Below are 15,539 nucleotides of genomic sequence, written 5' to 3' on the forward strand. Positions count from 1 at the left end.
CCCTATTTTGATGAAGATTTTGCCATTTTTTTTACACTGTGCCAGGAAAAACCGAATTATGACTTACAATTTATGATTTCGGAAACCGATTTCACATGCAGTGCTAAAATTCATTTATTGTGAAATTTGACATGCACCCTGAAGCACATCTAAAACATGTGCACTGCATGAAGCGTGAAACCACAGTCAGCACTTACGCAACCAAGACTGACTGAGAATGGCTGAGAATGGACGCGGCCAGGACCCCGGTGGGCCTCTGCATGTCGGATCCGCTCCAGGGATGGCCCCTATGCAAAAACATCAAAAACAAAAACACTTTTTTTTTCTCAGACCATTTTGTTATGTCATTTTAAATTATATTCAAAACTGTGCCTCTTTAGAAATATTTATATTACAACACACATAGGAAATGGAAATTAAGGACAAAAAAAAGTGCTGCAACAAAGACAAAACTGTACGTGAGTTGATCCACGGAGGCCATAGGAAGAGATCTGAACCATTCTCTTTGGTTGCTACTTAATTAATATTCCAGAGAATGAATATGCCACTGCTGATTTAACCACTTCTCTTTTTAATGAGTTTCGATTCTGTCTTCCGCTGGACCTTCGGGTTGTTTCAGCATCTGGCTGCCTCAAACAACGCTCGAAACAAGCACACAAGCAAGCCAATGAACACGCCGAGGGTACAGCTCTGCAAAGCCTGTTGCTGTTTCCTGTGGGATAAATTCCAACAGTGAGATCGTTGGGTCATGGAGTGCGTGTATTTTGAAACTTAACAGCAACTGCAGATTTCTTTCCCAAAAAGCTGTAGGAATTCACAAGCTGCAGGTGAGGGTCTGTGTCCCTGTGTCTGCAAAGCTCTGGGTGCTGATGCTTAACTCATTTTGCAGCCTCGTGTGTAATAAAACTCTTATCTCACCTCAGCCCAACCATGCTTTTCTACTAACTCATTTTAAAAACTAATTTTTAAAATTTATCTGCATGACTTTTTTTTCTGTTCAGGAATGTTTTTTTAAATTCTTCCCCTTTTCTCTCCAGTGTTCTCTCTTGCTCTTCATCTTGTCATTTCTCAAATGATATGTTTCAGACGTGTTTCAAACAACTCCCAGGAGATCCTTGGTTCTCGATTACTTATTTTTCATGTGTGATTTCCTCCAGGCCTCGAGCCCTGCTTGCCGTGCAGCATGCCCGAGGGCGAGCTCCCTGGGGATTCAGTGTCATAGTTTCTAGATAAAATTGTTACCGCGGCCTGCTTTGTAGGAATTGGGTCCAAGTGTTCTGAATGCATTTTCTTTTTTGAGAACTGATCCTGGCAGGGATCAAATGCGTCTTGATTGAATCTGAAACTCCCTGTGTGGAGGCTGAGCTGGTTGCTGAGCCTTTGTCCTCATCGCTGGATTAGTTGCTGGAGAGCTGGGCTCCTGGCCTCTATGGTAGCACATGGCCCACCCCAGTGCCGGGCTATTCCAGCCAGCTACCAGCAGGGTGTCCGAGCCCTGCGGAGGGGACGGGCCTTAGAAGACAGCGGGCAGGTGTGCAGGGCAGGGCCATGCCGCCCCGGTCACAGAGAGAGAAGCAAGCAGACTGAGCTAGCATGGGCTGGCCAAAGGCAAGTGGAGGTCTGGGGGCAGGAGGCCCAGCTCTTTGAGCACCTTTCTCCTCCTCCTCGACTTTGGAGAACTGTTGAAGAACTGCAGAGAAAACCAAACCACAGAATTTTTTTTTCTTTCAGTGTTACTGAGATGTAGTTGACACGCAGCACTGTGTAAATGTAAGGTGTACGTGTATCATGAAGTGACCCAACTTATGTGTGTCGTGGAGTGAGGACCACGATAAGTTCAGTTAACACCTATCACCTTATGCGGATGCAAAAAAAAAAAAAAAAGAAAGAAAGAAAGAAAGAAAAGAAAAAGAAAAAAAAAACAAGAAAAAAATATATTTTCCTTGTGATGAGAACTTTTAGGATTTGCGACCTTAGTCACTTTGAAATACACCAACAGCAGTGTTAACTATAGTCTTCATGTTGTACGTTACATCCACACTACTTACATATCTTATTACTGGAAATTTGTACCTTTGACCCCCTTCATCTGTTTCCCCACTGCCCCCACCTCCGGCAACCACATGTCTGATCTCTTTTTGTATGAGAGTTGTTTTTTTTTTTTTTAAACTCCATATGCAAGTGAAATCATACAGTATTTGTCTTTCTCTGACTTATTTCATTTGGCTTAGAACACTCAACATCCACCCACTCTTTTGTTTTTTTAAGATTTTATTTATTTGTCAGAGAGAGAGAGCACAAGCGGGGGGAGCAGCAGGCAGAGGGAGAGGGAGAAGCAGGCTCCCCGCTGAGCAACGAGCCCGATGCGGGACTCGATCCCAGGACCCTGGGATCATGACCTGAGCCGAAGGCAGATGCTTAACTGATTGAGCCACCCAGGTGTCCCAAGATCACCCACTCTGTTACAAATGGCAGCATTCCCTTCCTTTTAAGGTTGAATAGTATTCCATCCTGTGTATATCATCTATCTGCTATCTCTCTCTCCCTCTCTCTATCACCTATCCATCTAGGTGAGTGATAATATTTTATGTAGAAAATCTGAATTGTTATACCACAGAGTATAATGAATATAAGAAAACTTGTGTATAGTCTCACTATCCACAGATCTCTCATAATATTTCTGTGGTTTTCTTTCAGTAATAAACACACACCCTTGTTTATATGTATATTTAAGCATTTTATATATATTTAAAATGTAGCTCACATTGTATATTCAATTGTCTCTTATTTATCATTATATTGTTTCTATTTATCCATGTCATTAAATATTCTTTAAAAGTTTAATTTTTATTGAAGTATAATGTACACAGAAGAATGCACATACCATAAACATGTAGCTTCAATGAGTTTTCATGTGAAAGTGTCATTTTTATACTACAGAGTAATTTCTTGCATGTAACTCATTTGTATAGCCCATTGTTTATAAGTTTTCATACAGATAAATAGCTCTGTGATGAACATCTCTGTGCACAAATCTTTGGGTGCATCCCGGGTGAGTGAGTTTTAATCAAATATACATTATAGATGAGAATAGGCACCACTGTGCTTTTGCTCTGGGGACTCGGGACCTGGGACCTTTACACAAGGGGCCACGTTCATGTGCCAGTTGTGCAGGATTTGGTTTACATCATTTGTGAAGGGGACACATGGATAAAGACTCCGGAGCAGTGACCCGTATCTCAGGCAGCAACCACCCCTCTGCTGTGTGTGCTTGTGAATGAGAACAAAGATGGTGGGCCTTGGGCGGGAAGACCCAGGAAGCAGAGATGGTCAGCAGATGCAGGGGCTGGTGCTACAGGTGACTGGGAAGGTCTGCTATGGATATCTGGGCAGTGATGTCCTGCCCTGGTGGTCAAGGGGGACATTACCATCAGCCTGGGGTGGTGAGTGTGGGACCTGAGCAGGACCCTGACCTCCAGCTGACCTTCACTTCCCCAGAATGGTCCTGCTCCAAAATGGGTGAGGAGGAGGGGTACCTGGACTCCATTGGGCCCTCGAGGCCTTTGGGTACCTGAAGGAGAGATGGGCTTATGATGTGGCTGGCTTTTGGACAAGGTCTTCCCAAATGCAAGTGGCTGGGAGTTTCTCCAGTTCAGTGAACTTTCTCTTCTCTTTTTACCCGACTGCCTGGTTGCCTTTGTCCCTCCCGCCCTCCCTTTCTCCCTTTCTTTCATCTGTTGACTGTTTCCTGGAAATATGAGGTCAAAGGAAGCATTACCTGTGCTCCCAGAGACATCCGTGCGGTGCTGTGGAGACCTGGAACAGGCTTCAGGTGTTGAGATGGCCTATTGCAGTGTAACCCACCATCCTGAGTGTGGTGGCCCAAACAGCGAGCATCACCCACTGCGCTTCCCTCTCAGGCCCTGGGTGGGCTCTGGGGGTCTGCCACCCACTCTGCGACCCAGTGGGACAGGGCTGGAGGGAGCAGCGGGGCTGGCCAGCAGCCGCCTCTTTCCCTCTGTGGCCTCTCTGTGGGCTCCCTCATGCAGCATACCCAGTATGGCCCCCGAGCACTCTGAGAAGGGCTTGCAGAGGTGCTGCGCCTCTTCCCAGCGCTGGCTCGATGCGGTTCCTTTCCCGGGGGCGAGGGTGGGGAGGACTTTGAGGTGGAAGTGAAGCCTCCAACATGTGGGTTGGAAAGGGAAGATGGAGAGGTTCTAAACCACACTGCACAAGGAACAGCCATGACCTTGGAAGGGGCAGGGGGGTTGAGAGAGGGTGGTGCCAACTGAGTGAGGCAGGAGGCAGAGCTGGATGAAGCACCGAGTGCTTTCCTGACATGAGGTGCCAAGTCACCTTGCTCTGAAATGTAAGTCCTCTCCTTTTCTCTACACCTTTAGTAGAGTCGGCTATAGACACGGGGGCCTCGGGGAGTAGGTCTATCTGTATCTGCTTGTGCGCGGCGTGTCCGGTGCACGCGGCGCGTGTGAATGCAGGTAGCATGTTTGCATCGGTGCATGTTTTGTGTACAGTGTGAATGTGGGTGCCTGTGAATGAGAACAAAGATGGCGGGCTTTGCAAGGAAGACCCAAGAAGCAGAGATGGGGGCTGAGGGTTAGGCTCGGGGGGATCCGGTGGCATGCATGGAACCGGGCTCTGCCTTCTGGCCCTCTCCTTTCTGAGTCTCCTGGGGTTGTGGACGCACTGACGCTGTCCGCCAGCCTTCTGTGCACGTGCTGTGGAGTTGTGGTCACTCCTGGGGCGGGCAGGGGGGCCTGGCCCGTTGGGAGCTGTGGGCATGGAAGGTTGCCGTGCACCTCTCCTCCTCCAAGCGTCAGTGCCTGGCTGGCTTCTGCCTGCGCCGGGTGGCTTCCTAGCGCCTCCGGTGGTTGATGTTGCATTTTATCTTGAGGTTATTGTAAAATCCGTGGGAAGGTCCGGCTGGTGGGTGCTTGCCTGGCCATCTCCACACGTGGGGTCTTGGATGCAGAGGACTTGTCTACACAGCCTAAGATACACTGTTACTTTCCACACGAGTGGGTATCATCCAGCACCCCGGCCTTTCCAGTCCCTGTTTCTGGCCCACCTTCCAGCACACATCTTCACTCCCTCACCTCACCCCTCACCGTCTCCCCACAAAGCCTTCCCTAGTGCACCTTCACCACCCCTTACACTTGGGTGCGCATTCCCACAGGCATGGGGGGAGGGCCCTGCACCAGTGGCTTTCAAGTCTGGGCTACATCCCAAGCGGCCACAGCAGGCTCCCTGGGTGGGCCTGGGCTGGCCAGGTGATCCCACTGTGTAATTTCTTGGCCTCGAGGCCGAGAACCACTGCTAGGAGGAAGAAGTCTGCAGGACACCTGCTTTTGATGCTTCTAGGTAAAAAAAACACAGTGTTTTGTCCAAAATGGCTGCTTGGGGGTGTTACTTCCTGCGTGCTCCATCCCAACTGTGCAGAGACCCCTGAGGTCGCCCCAGCCCCCACTCTGACCTGTGGGACATCCCACGAACGGGCCAGGGCGGGCCACATGTCTGGGGCTGCTGCCCTTTCTCCCTTTTGTTCTCTGTGTGGCTGCTCACTCCCCTCCCCCTCTGCCCTCTGCCCCAGCTAGCTCAGCTTTTCTCAAGCTCAGAAAGCTGTTGCTGGGCCGTGGGGGCATCAGGGATCTGGAGAAGGGCTCCATAAAATGAGGAACTGCTCTGTCTTCCAGGGGACCCTTTTCAGGGCAAGGCCCTGGCAAACTGAGAACTTAATGAGAGTGGAAAAGGGAGTCTTTTCCACGCAAGGCAGGAGATGTCCCCAGGGTCTGAGCTGGGCCTGAGACAGCAAAGGCCTGGCTGTCAGAAGGGAAAATACTTCTGCAAGGAGGGGAGGTGACACTTTGGTGGCCCTTCATTACCTTGCTGGACCAGCTGCCCTGGAGTCATTATGGATCAGCTGAAGTCATGCGAGAGGACAGGTGTTCCTAATTGCTGCCACAAGTCTTGGAGACTTGTGCATTTCAGATTGTTCTGACCCTTCTGTCTTGTTGCAGAGCCTCTTCGGGAACGTGGGGGTTGGTGTGACCCAGCACCTGCCTCGTGTTGATGCACTGGGGCCACATAGCTGTCTGCTGAGAGCCATCATGTCCAGGGCCTGGCAGCCTGCGCACGGAGGACTGGCTCCCACACACAAGGAAGAAACAGACCACAACGCAGGGAGGCGAGCAGGGAGTCCACTCTCCCAAGGATCTGAAGCTCTCCTGTTGGGCTGGCTGGAAGCAAAGTTCACTGGCAAAAAATGGGTTTTGCGGTGAAGCCAAGCATGCTTCGTCCATTCCTTGGCCGTCTGCTCTACCACTGTTTACTGAGCACCTACCGAGTGCTCCAAAAAGCGATGGGCATCTGTGGGCCTAGAGTCTCACAGGAGGCATGGGTGAAACCCAGGCCTGCCACCTACTCAGGATGTGCTTCAACCTCAGTTTCCTTGTCTGTAAAGCCAGCCCCTATGTCGTAACAATGTAGGAGGCCATTGAGATCCTATCAGTAACTCCTCTAGGGCTTATCTGTGCAAGGGTCTGTTCTCAAGGAACCCACAGGACCTGGGGGTGGCTGACCTGCAGGTGGATGAGAATGTGCCAGAAGCTCCCTGCCCTCAGAGCAGCCAGAATGCGGTTTCTGATAGCTGGACTCCCTGGGAATGCCTTCCTTCCGAGGGACCAACTTGTTTTAACAGGCAAGAGCTTCTCTACATCAGAGGAGTTACTGACTGAAAGGAGGGGGCTTTTAGAGCTCAGAGTTCACGTAAATGTTCCCAGATTTTGAGCGAAGATGTTCCTGTATCCATTTGAGATGGCAACGGGGCCATCCCCCGTTGGACATCCCAGACTCCATGTTACACCTGTGAGAACCAACTGTGCAGGGGAGGCTGCCTCTGCCACAGTCGTGGAAGTGGGTGGGAGGGGGCTGATCTGGCTCCTTGAATCAGGGCTGCTCAGAAGTAGGACTACTGAGGACAAACATTCACTGGCTTGGAGAAGGATAAGACAAATAGATCAATGCAACAGAATAGAGACCCCAGAAATGGACCCTCATAAATATAGTCAGCAGGTCTTTGACAAAGGGGCAAAGGCAATGCAATGAGGCAAAGACAGTCTCTTTAGCAACCAGTGTTGGAATAACGGAACATCAATATGCAAATAAATAAATCTAGACACAGACCTTATGCCCTTCACAAAAGTTAACTGAAAATGGATCACAGACCCAAATATAAAATAAAAACTATAAAAATCCTAGAAGTTACCATAGAAAACCCAGATGACCTTGGGTGTGGTGATGACTTCCTAGATACAACACCAAAGACATGATCCATGAAAGAAAGAATTGATAAGGTAGATTTCATTAAAATTAGAAAATTCTGCTCTGTGGAAGACCCCATCAAGAGAATGAGAAGAGAAGCCACAGACTAGGAGAAAATATTTGCAAACAACACATCTGATAATAAGATGTTATCCCAAATATTGAAAGAGCTCTTCCAACTCAAGACAACAAATAGCCCAATTAAAAAATGGGCCAACAGATACCTCACTGAAGAAGATGTACTGATGCCAAACAAGCATATGAAAAAATGCACCACATTATACTCATCAAGGAAATGCAAATGAAAACAACAATGGGATGCTACTACTCTCCTATTAGAATGGTCAAAACCCAATAGACAGACAGCACCAAGTGCTGGTGAGGACATGGAGCAACAGGAACTCTCACTCACTGCTGGTGGGAATGCAAAATGCTGCAGCCACCTTGGAAGACAGTTTGGCAGTTTCTTACAAAACTAGAAATATTTCTACCATATGATCAGTTGTGCTTCTTGGTATTTACCCAAAGAAGTGAAAAACTGATGTCTGCACAAAAACTTGCATGTGGATGTTTAGAGCAACTTTATTCATCATTGTCAAAACTTAGAAGGAGCCAGGATGTCCTTCAGTAGGTGAATGGATAAATAAACTGTGGTGCGTTCAGACGATGGAATATTATTCAGCAATAAAAAGAAATGAGCTATCAAGCCATGAAAAGACATGGAGGAAGCTCAGATGCATATTATTCAGTGAAAGAAATCAATCTGAAAGGCTACATGCTGTGTGACTCCACCTATATGACATTCTGGGAAAGGCAAAACTACAGAGACGGTAAGAGGATCAGTGGTTGCCAAGGGTGGGGTGGGGGAAGGAGGGACGAATAGGAGGAGCACGGAGGACTTTTAAGGCAGTGTAACTCTCCGTATGATGCTCTAATGATGGCTGTGTGTCATTTTCCCTTTGTCCAAAACTAGAGAATGGACAATGCTGCAGGTGAACCATGAGGCAAACCCTTTGTGGGGGAGGCTTTGTACATGTGGGTGCAGGGTGTATTTGGAAAATCTCTGTACTTTCTTTCAATTTTGTTGCTTTAAAGAAATAATGTCTTTAAATAACTTTAAATAGAGTCTTTAAAAGCTTTTGTTGGCTCACTAGCCCCCGGGTATCGTTCCTGTTGAATTTGGCTGTTGCTGATGTTGTGTGAGCTCGTCACGGGGTCTTTCCTCTCACTCTCGCCCGTGAGGATGAAGCTGTTTTCTGAAAACGTCTGGAGGTATTGAAGAGTGAAGGGTGGGGGGACGGGCGTCTCGGGGTGTCCGGTTGGCAGGCAGTTCAGGAAGGGGAGCTGCCGGCTGGCGAGGGCTGCCCTGTGGACCTTCCAGCAGACAGGACGGAAACGGGCTGGTTTGAGTTGAATGGGGAAAGCAGACTCATTTCAGATGGAACAAGTTCTTTCTGGGGCTGGCCCAGGACAGGCTACGGGCATCAGCTGAGGGGAGCCGCCAGGGCTTCCTTCTTTTGCCAAGCCCCTCGCTGGCCCGGTGGAGCACTTGTGGAGACAGGCGGCTGGATGGAGGGGTAGCTGGAATGGATCATGTAGGGCAGCCCATCCTCCAGCACCTGCCAAGTGGCTCCCTGAAGGCAAGCATTATGGAAGTGGTCGGCATTCTGCCATCATAGAATGGGTTCTGGGGTCAAATACACTTTACAGTGGCCGTTGACCAGTGCTTCTCAGACCAGCATCAGCAGCTTGGGGGAATGGGTCAGAAATGTGAATTCTGGGCCTACCCCAGGCCAACTGAATCAGACAGGATGAGAGTGGGCCCAGCTCTCCTGGGGATGCTGATGATCCCTGCTCAAGTTTGAAAACCTCTGCTGTAAACCAGTGGTGGGCTGGGCCCTTGGGGCCAAATCTGGCTGAGGCTGCCTTTTTTTTTTTTTTTTAGAGAGAGGGAGAGAGAAAGTGGGGAGGGGGAGGGGCATAGAGAGAGGGAGAAAGAGGCTCCTAAGCAGGCTCATGCCCAGCATGGAGCCCTACATGGGGTGGGGCTCTACCTCACAGCTGTGAGATCATGACCTGAGCTGAAATCAAGAGTCAGACGCTTAACTGACTGACACCCCACAGGAGCCCAGGCTGAGGCTGTTTTGTAAATAAAGTTTTATTGGGTCATGGCCATACCCGCTCATTCATGGTCATCTGCTGCCACTTTCACTCTTCAACTGTAGACTGGTTGTGACAGAGCCCATGTGGCTCACAAACACTAAAATCTTTACTATCTGGTCCTTTACAGAAAAAACGTGGCCAACCCTGGTTCTCAGCCTAAGCTGCACACCGGATCACCTGGGCAGTGAGAAAACCACTGAAGCCAGGGCCCCAGCCCAGAGACCCTGGTTTGATTGGTTTGGGGGGGTGCCCTGGCTGCTAGGACTTTGAACAGCTCCCAGCTGATTTAATGTGCAGCTATGCTTGTGAGACCCATGGCTTTAGACCAGCGTTTGTTTTCGAGGTTTGCAATCTGCTCAGTCTTTCTCAGCCAGCTTTGCTCACATCCCATCCCCAGCCAGCTCGCTCTTCCGACACAGGCTGGGGGACGGGGGTTCCTTTCCTTCTCAGAGTTGCTCCTGCGCTTAAATGTGGTGAGCTCTTGGGCTCCACACCCCGCAGGATGCACTCGTGAAGACATCTGAGTAGCTCTCCTGCGGGAAGGGCCACCGCGGCAGCTGCCAGCCTGTGGCTTGGGCCAAGTGTGTCTTTCTAAGGGATGGAGGGGCTGGCTTGACCGCAGCGCTGGTGCTGATGGAAGCAGGTACCTGGACGTGCTTCTGCTCAAGGGTTCCGGTGCACAGGGAACAGCAGTGCGCCAGAGGCCAGGAGGCCCTGGAGCTGGGAGCAGGTCACCATTTACCAGCTGGGGAAACTGGGCAGGCGGCTCCAGGCCCAGCTGTTTACACAGGTGCTGAATGCAACAGGTTATCCACAAGGAATTTACCATTTCTCATACTCTGTTAGTTGATGTTCACACTTACTTGCTTTTAAAATAAACTATCCTTCTTATTGTGGTGACAGAAGAAAAGAGTTCAGTGCACGAAATTTAAAAACTAAAATTTAGATCAAATAAGAAAGGAGAAATCATTCACCACCCAGAGAAAATCCGTGTTAAGATGTTGGTATGTATCCTCCTAGTCCTCATTTCAAAACTGAGCACTGTACAAAATTCAGTTACTTTGCAACAACTCCATGAGGTCGGTGGGAGTAGACAATGTAGCAGGTGGAAGAGGAGAGTCAGCCCTGAGGGTAAATTGAAGGTAGGTGGTTATGTGGCTATGTGGATGTTCAACTTTGGGAGATATAAAAATCACTCATCTTGATCTAACTGCCCTGGGGACTTGCTAACATGCAGATTCTGGCCTCTGGGCTGGGCCTGAGAATGTACATTTCTAACCAGCTCCTGGAAGGGGCCCGCACTGCTGGTCTGTTGACCACATTTGAGTACCAGGGACTAGAGAAGAATCGAGAAAATCCAGCTGAACTGTGCTACAGGCTCTCGTGGTGCTAAGGTGTGAGATGGGGAGGGAGTTCATGTCTACTTAAATGTCTGCTCTAGAACTTGCAAAACTATGTTTTATTAGGAAAAATGTTCCATGGAAGAATTTAACTATTTTCAACTAGAATACTGGCTCTCTGGGAAAATCTTGTCCTTGTCAAGGATAAATATATCAGGCTGCTTACTCTAAAGCCTCTTCTCAGCTTCTAGGATGCCTGTTTTCCCACTTCTGGGTTGGGGGGAGACCTGTGCCCTTGGCTAGGCAGGCAGATCTGCTTTAGCTCCCCAGAGGCCTTCACATAGCCCCTGATCTCGAAAGAGGAGCAAGGAATGAGCTTGCAAAAGAGAAGCTGTGGTTTTCAGAGTTGAACAAGCAGGAGGGGAGAATAGGCAGGCTGAGTTGGCTGCCAGAGCAAAAGGCCTCACCCCCAGCGAGGGGCACTCACTGTGCAGCACCCCCAGCAGCTTCCAGTCGCAGGCGAGGGGGACCCTTTTGGTTGCCCCTGTGGGAGAATGAGCTCGGGAGGTGAAGTGCAGGACGGCTTCATAAACAGGGCTGAAAACGTCTTTTCCTCCAGCAAAATACATTTTCCCAGAAAACATAATTACGCTGCCAAAACTACTCCAGGCAGCTTGAGGATAAGAGCACCACAAAATGGAATGAGGCAGTTGGTTTTATTTAAAAAAAAATCTGGAGAATTCAAAATGGCCTAATTGCACAGCTATTAAACAGCTCCTAAATCTGGGAAGTTAGAGCTGTTTTGTTGTTAATATTTCCTTTCAGCGCGCTGAGCCCCCTTCCTCATTGCAGGCGGCAGCCGTGAGGTTTGGCTGCCTTCTCTCCTGTAGCTCGATGGTGACCATTTTCAGCCTGGTGTGGGGGAGCGTGACTCCTGACTGCCTGGGTTTATGCAGCAGCTTCCCCCGGAGGGAATTTGCCCCCAAGACGTTGCTCCCCAATCTGGGGGGGCAGGTTCTGTTCCCCAAGGACCCTGTGTCACTGAGGGTCCTCCTGGCCGGTCCAGACTCCGGGCCTCTGCCAGGAGAAAGAGGCTTAGTGTGGAAGACAAATGGGTTTTGGAATCAGCTGTATCTGGATTTGAACACAGGACTCTTCATTTTCTGACCCGGTGACCTTGGACAGCCTATGTGACCCCTCTAGGTGAGGACTTGCTGAGCTGCGGCTGGGGCCACTGAACAGGGACTTGAGTGAATATAGTGTGGGAGGCCAGGGAAGAGGGGGCAGCAATTTACTTTACTTCAGAGTCTGACTGAGCCAAGCCCCGTGTTTTCCTCATCCTCAGAGGATGGCATAGTGCAGGGATCCTTCTGGAGCCTATTGTGTTTTTGCTCATCAGTTTGTAACAGGTATACACCCCCCATGTTCATCATTTTATCAGTGCTTTCAATAAACAAACTCATGAGTGCACCCCTCTGGTTTTCCTTGCATGGACGCCCTTTCTGCTTTTATACCATTATATTTAGGAGGGTTGACCATGTTCCTAAAACTCTCAGAGCTGAGTGAAAATTGGCAAGTCTGCTGGGAGTTGGGCCTGAAGGTGCCCCCCTGCCTCCTGTCATTCCGCTTTACACTGCTGACTTCCGCTTTTCCTACTCCTAACACGGCACCTTCTTTTGGGGGATTTTGTTTCTTGCTCATAACTTTTAGGACAGTCTTTGGCTCTAGGGAAGAGGGATCAGCCACTCTGGAGGGATTACAAAACTAACCGAGATTTTATTCTTTTTTTTTTTTTTAAAGATTTTATTTATTTATCTGACAGAGAGACAGCGAGAGAGGGAACGCAAGCAGGGGGAGTGGGAGAGGGAGAAGCAGGCTTCCCGTCGAGCAGAGAGCCCGATGTGGGGCTCGATCCCAGGACCCTGGGATCATGACCTGAGCCGAAGGCAGACGCTTAACGACTGAGCCACCCAGGCGCCCCCCGAGATTTTATTCTTTACAACTGGTACAAATTTTTAAGATTATGAAATACTTCAAATGTATAGAAAAGAAGTAGAATCTGTGTATCTGCTACCCAGATTCAACCAATGGACATCATTTACCTTACTTGTTTCAGATTACTTATTTATTATTATTATTTTTTTTTTTTAAAAAGATTTTTATTTATTTGACAGAGAGAGAGAGTTAGTGAGAGCAGAAACAAGCAGGGGGAGTGGGAGAGGGAGAAGCAGGCCTCCTGCTGAGCAGAGAGCCTGATGTGGGGCTCGATCCCAGGACCCTGGGATCATGACCTGAGCTGAAGGCAGACGCTTAATGGCTGAGCCACCCAGGCGCCCCACAGATTACTTATTTTTTAAAGAAAGAAAATATCATAGTCAAAGAAACCATCAACAAGACTAAATGTCAACCTAAAGAATTGTAGGAGATATTTGCAAATAATATGTTAATAAGAGGTTAATATCCAAAATATGGAATGAGCTTCTACAACTTAATATGAAAAAACAAATAAGCCAATTAAAAAATGGGCAGAAGACACAAACATTTTTTTTCCAAAGAAGACATACAGTTGGCCAACAGACATATGAAGATGCTAACCACAAAAACCAGCACCTTACACTTGTCAGAATGGCTAGAATAAAAAAGACAAGAAGTAACAAGTGTTGCTGAGGCTGTGGAGAAAAAGGAACCCTGGTGCACTGTTGGTGGGAATGCAGACTGGTGCAGCCACTATGGAGGTTTCTCAAAAAAATAAAAATAGAACTACCATATGATTCAGTAATTCCACTACTAGGTATTTATTCAAAATAAACTAAAATACTAATTTGAAAAGATATGCACCCCAACGTTTATTTCAGCATTATTTACAATAGCCAAGGTATGAAAGCTACCCAAGTGATCACTGATTGATGAATAAAGAAGATGTGGTGTGTGTATATATATAAAGAAGATGTGATGTGTGTGTGTGTAGATATATATATACACACACACACACAAACACACACACACACACACACACATATATATATATAAGCTTTTTATCTCTCCTTCTATTTTCAATGACAGCCTAGCTGGATAGAGTATTCTTGGCTGCATATTTTTCTCAGTTAGTGCTCTGAATATATCATGCCAGTACTTTCTGGCCTGCCAGGTCTCTGTGGATAGGTCTGTTGCCAATCTAATGTTTCTACCATTGTAGGTTACAGATCTCTCGTCCCGAGCTGCTTTCAGGATTTTCTCTGAGACTCGTAAGTTTTACTATTAGATGTTGGAGTGTTGACCTATTTTTATTGATTTTGAGGGGGGTTCTCTGTGCCTCCTGGATTTTGATGCCTGTTTCCTTCCCCAAATTAGGGAAGTTCTCTGCTATAATTTGCTCCAATATAGCTTCTGCCCCCCTCTCTCTTTCTTCTTCTTCTGGGATCCCAATTATTCTAATGTTGTTTCATCTTATGGTATCGCTTATCTCTCGAATTCCGCCCTCATGATCCAGTAGTTGTTTATCTCTCTTTTTCTCAGCTTCTTTCTTTTCCATCATTTGGTCTTCTATATCACTGATTCACTCTTCTGCCTCATTTATCCTAGCAGTTAGCGCCCCTATTTTTGATTGTACCTCATTAATAGCCTTTTTGATTTTGACTTGGTTAGATTTTAGTTCTTTTATTTCTTCAGAAAGGGTTTCTCTAATAACTTCCATGCTTTTTTCAAGCCCAGCTGGTATCTTTAAAGGGATGATTCTGAACTCTAGATCTGACATTGTACTAATGTCCCTATTGAGTAGGTCCCTGGCAGTCGGTGCTACCTCTTGTTCTTTTTGTTGAGGTGATTTTTTCCATCTTGTCATTTTGTCCAAAGGAGAATAGATGAATGAGAGAACAAAATGCTAACAGGGTAACAACGTCCCCAGAAAATATACTCTAAACAAATCAGAAAAGACCTGAAGCTGGGGGAAAAGAAAGGGAAAGAAAGAAAAAAGAAAAAGAAAAAGATAAAAACAAACAAAAACAGAACAAAAGAAAAAAAACAGAATATGATCAAATATAATCAGGCTGGTGCATAGATCAGTGCCACACACTAGATTTTGGGTGTATTTTGGTCTGTTAGAAGAAAGTGCCTCCCAAAATTTTAAAGAAAGAAAAACTTATATATGTACAAAAATAAGGGTTGATACGATAAAGGGATGGAATATGAATGTAAAGATGAAAACTATAAAAAATTTTATAAAAGGAATTGATAAGAAGTTGTTTGAAAAAAGAAAAAAGAGGATTTAAAAAAAAAGGGAGAGAATGTGATCAGGCAGGAGACTAGAACAAAGCCATACACTAGAGACGTAGGGTATATTTTGATCTGTTAGAAGAAACTGTATCTCAAAATTTTAAAGAGAGAACAACTTATATATATATGCCAAAAATAAGGGTAACTACTGTGAAGGGACAGAATATGACTCTAAAAATGAAAAATAAAAATGTTTTTTAAAAAAGGGATTGAGGGCGCCTGGGTGGCTCAGTTGGTTAGGCGACTGCCGTCGGCTCAGGTCATGATCCTGGAGTCCCGGGATCAAGTCCTACATCGGACTCCCTGCTCAGCAGGGAGTCTGCTTCTCCCTCTGACCCTCCTCCCTCTCATGCTCTCTGTCTCTCATTCTCTCTCTCGCAAATAAATAAAAAAAATCTAAAAAAAAAAAAAGGGATTGATAAGATG

At 47.1% G+C, this 15,539-nt stretch overlaps 1 long non-coding RNA gene across 3 annotated transcripts in view; it reads left to right on the forward strand.

The window, feature by feature from the left end:
- The first annotated feature begins 7,401 nt into the window (after window positions 1-7,401).
- Window positions 7,402-15,539, forward strand: part of LOC118011171 — a 100,562-nt gene continuing 92,424 nt past the window's right edge. For 2 of the 3 annotated variants that reach the window (XR_004679417.1, XR_004679416.1), the window contains exon 1: window positions 7,402-8,168. This is a non-coding gene — a long non-coding RNA (uncharacterized LOC118011171). The other variant, XR_004679418.1, reaches the window with a different exon arrangement.

The sequence above is a fragment of the Mirounga leonina genome, unplaced genomic scaffold, assembly GCF_011800145.1.
Source record: "Mirounga leonina isolate KUSES-001 unplaced genomic scaffold, KU_Mleo_1.0 Mir_150, whole genome shotgun sequence".
Taxonomy (NCBI): Eukaryota; Metazoa; Chordata; class Mammalia; order Carnivora; family Phocidae; genus Mirounga; species Mirounga leonina.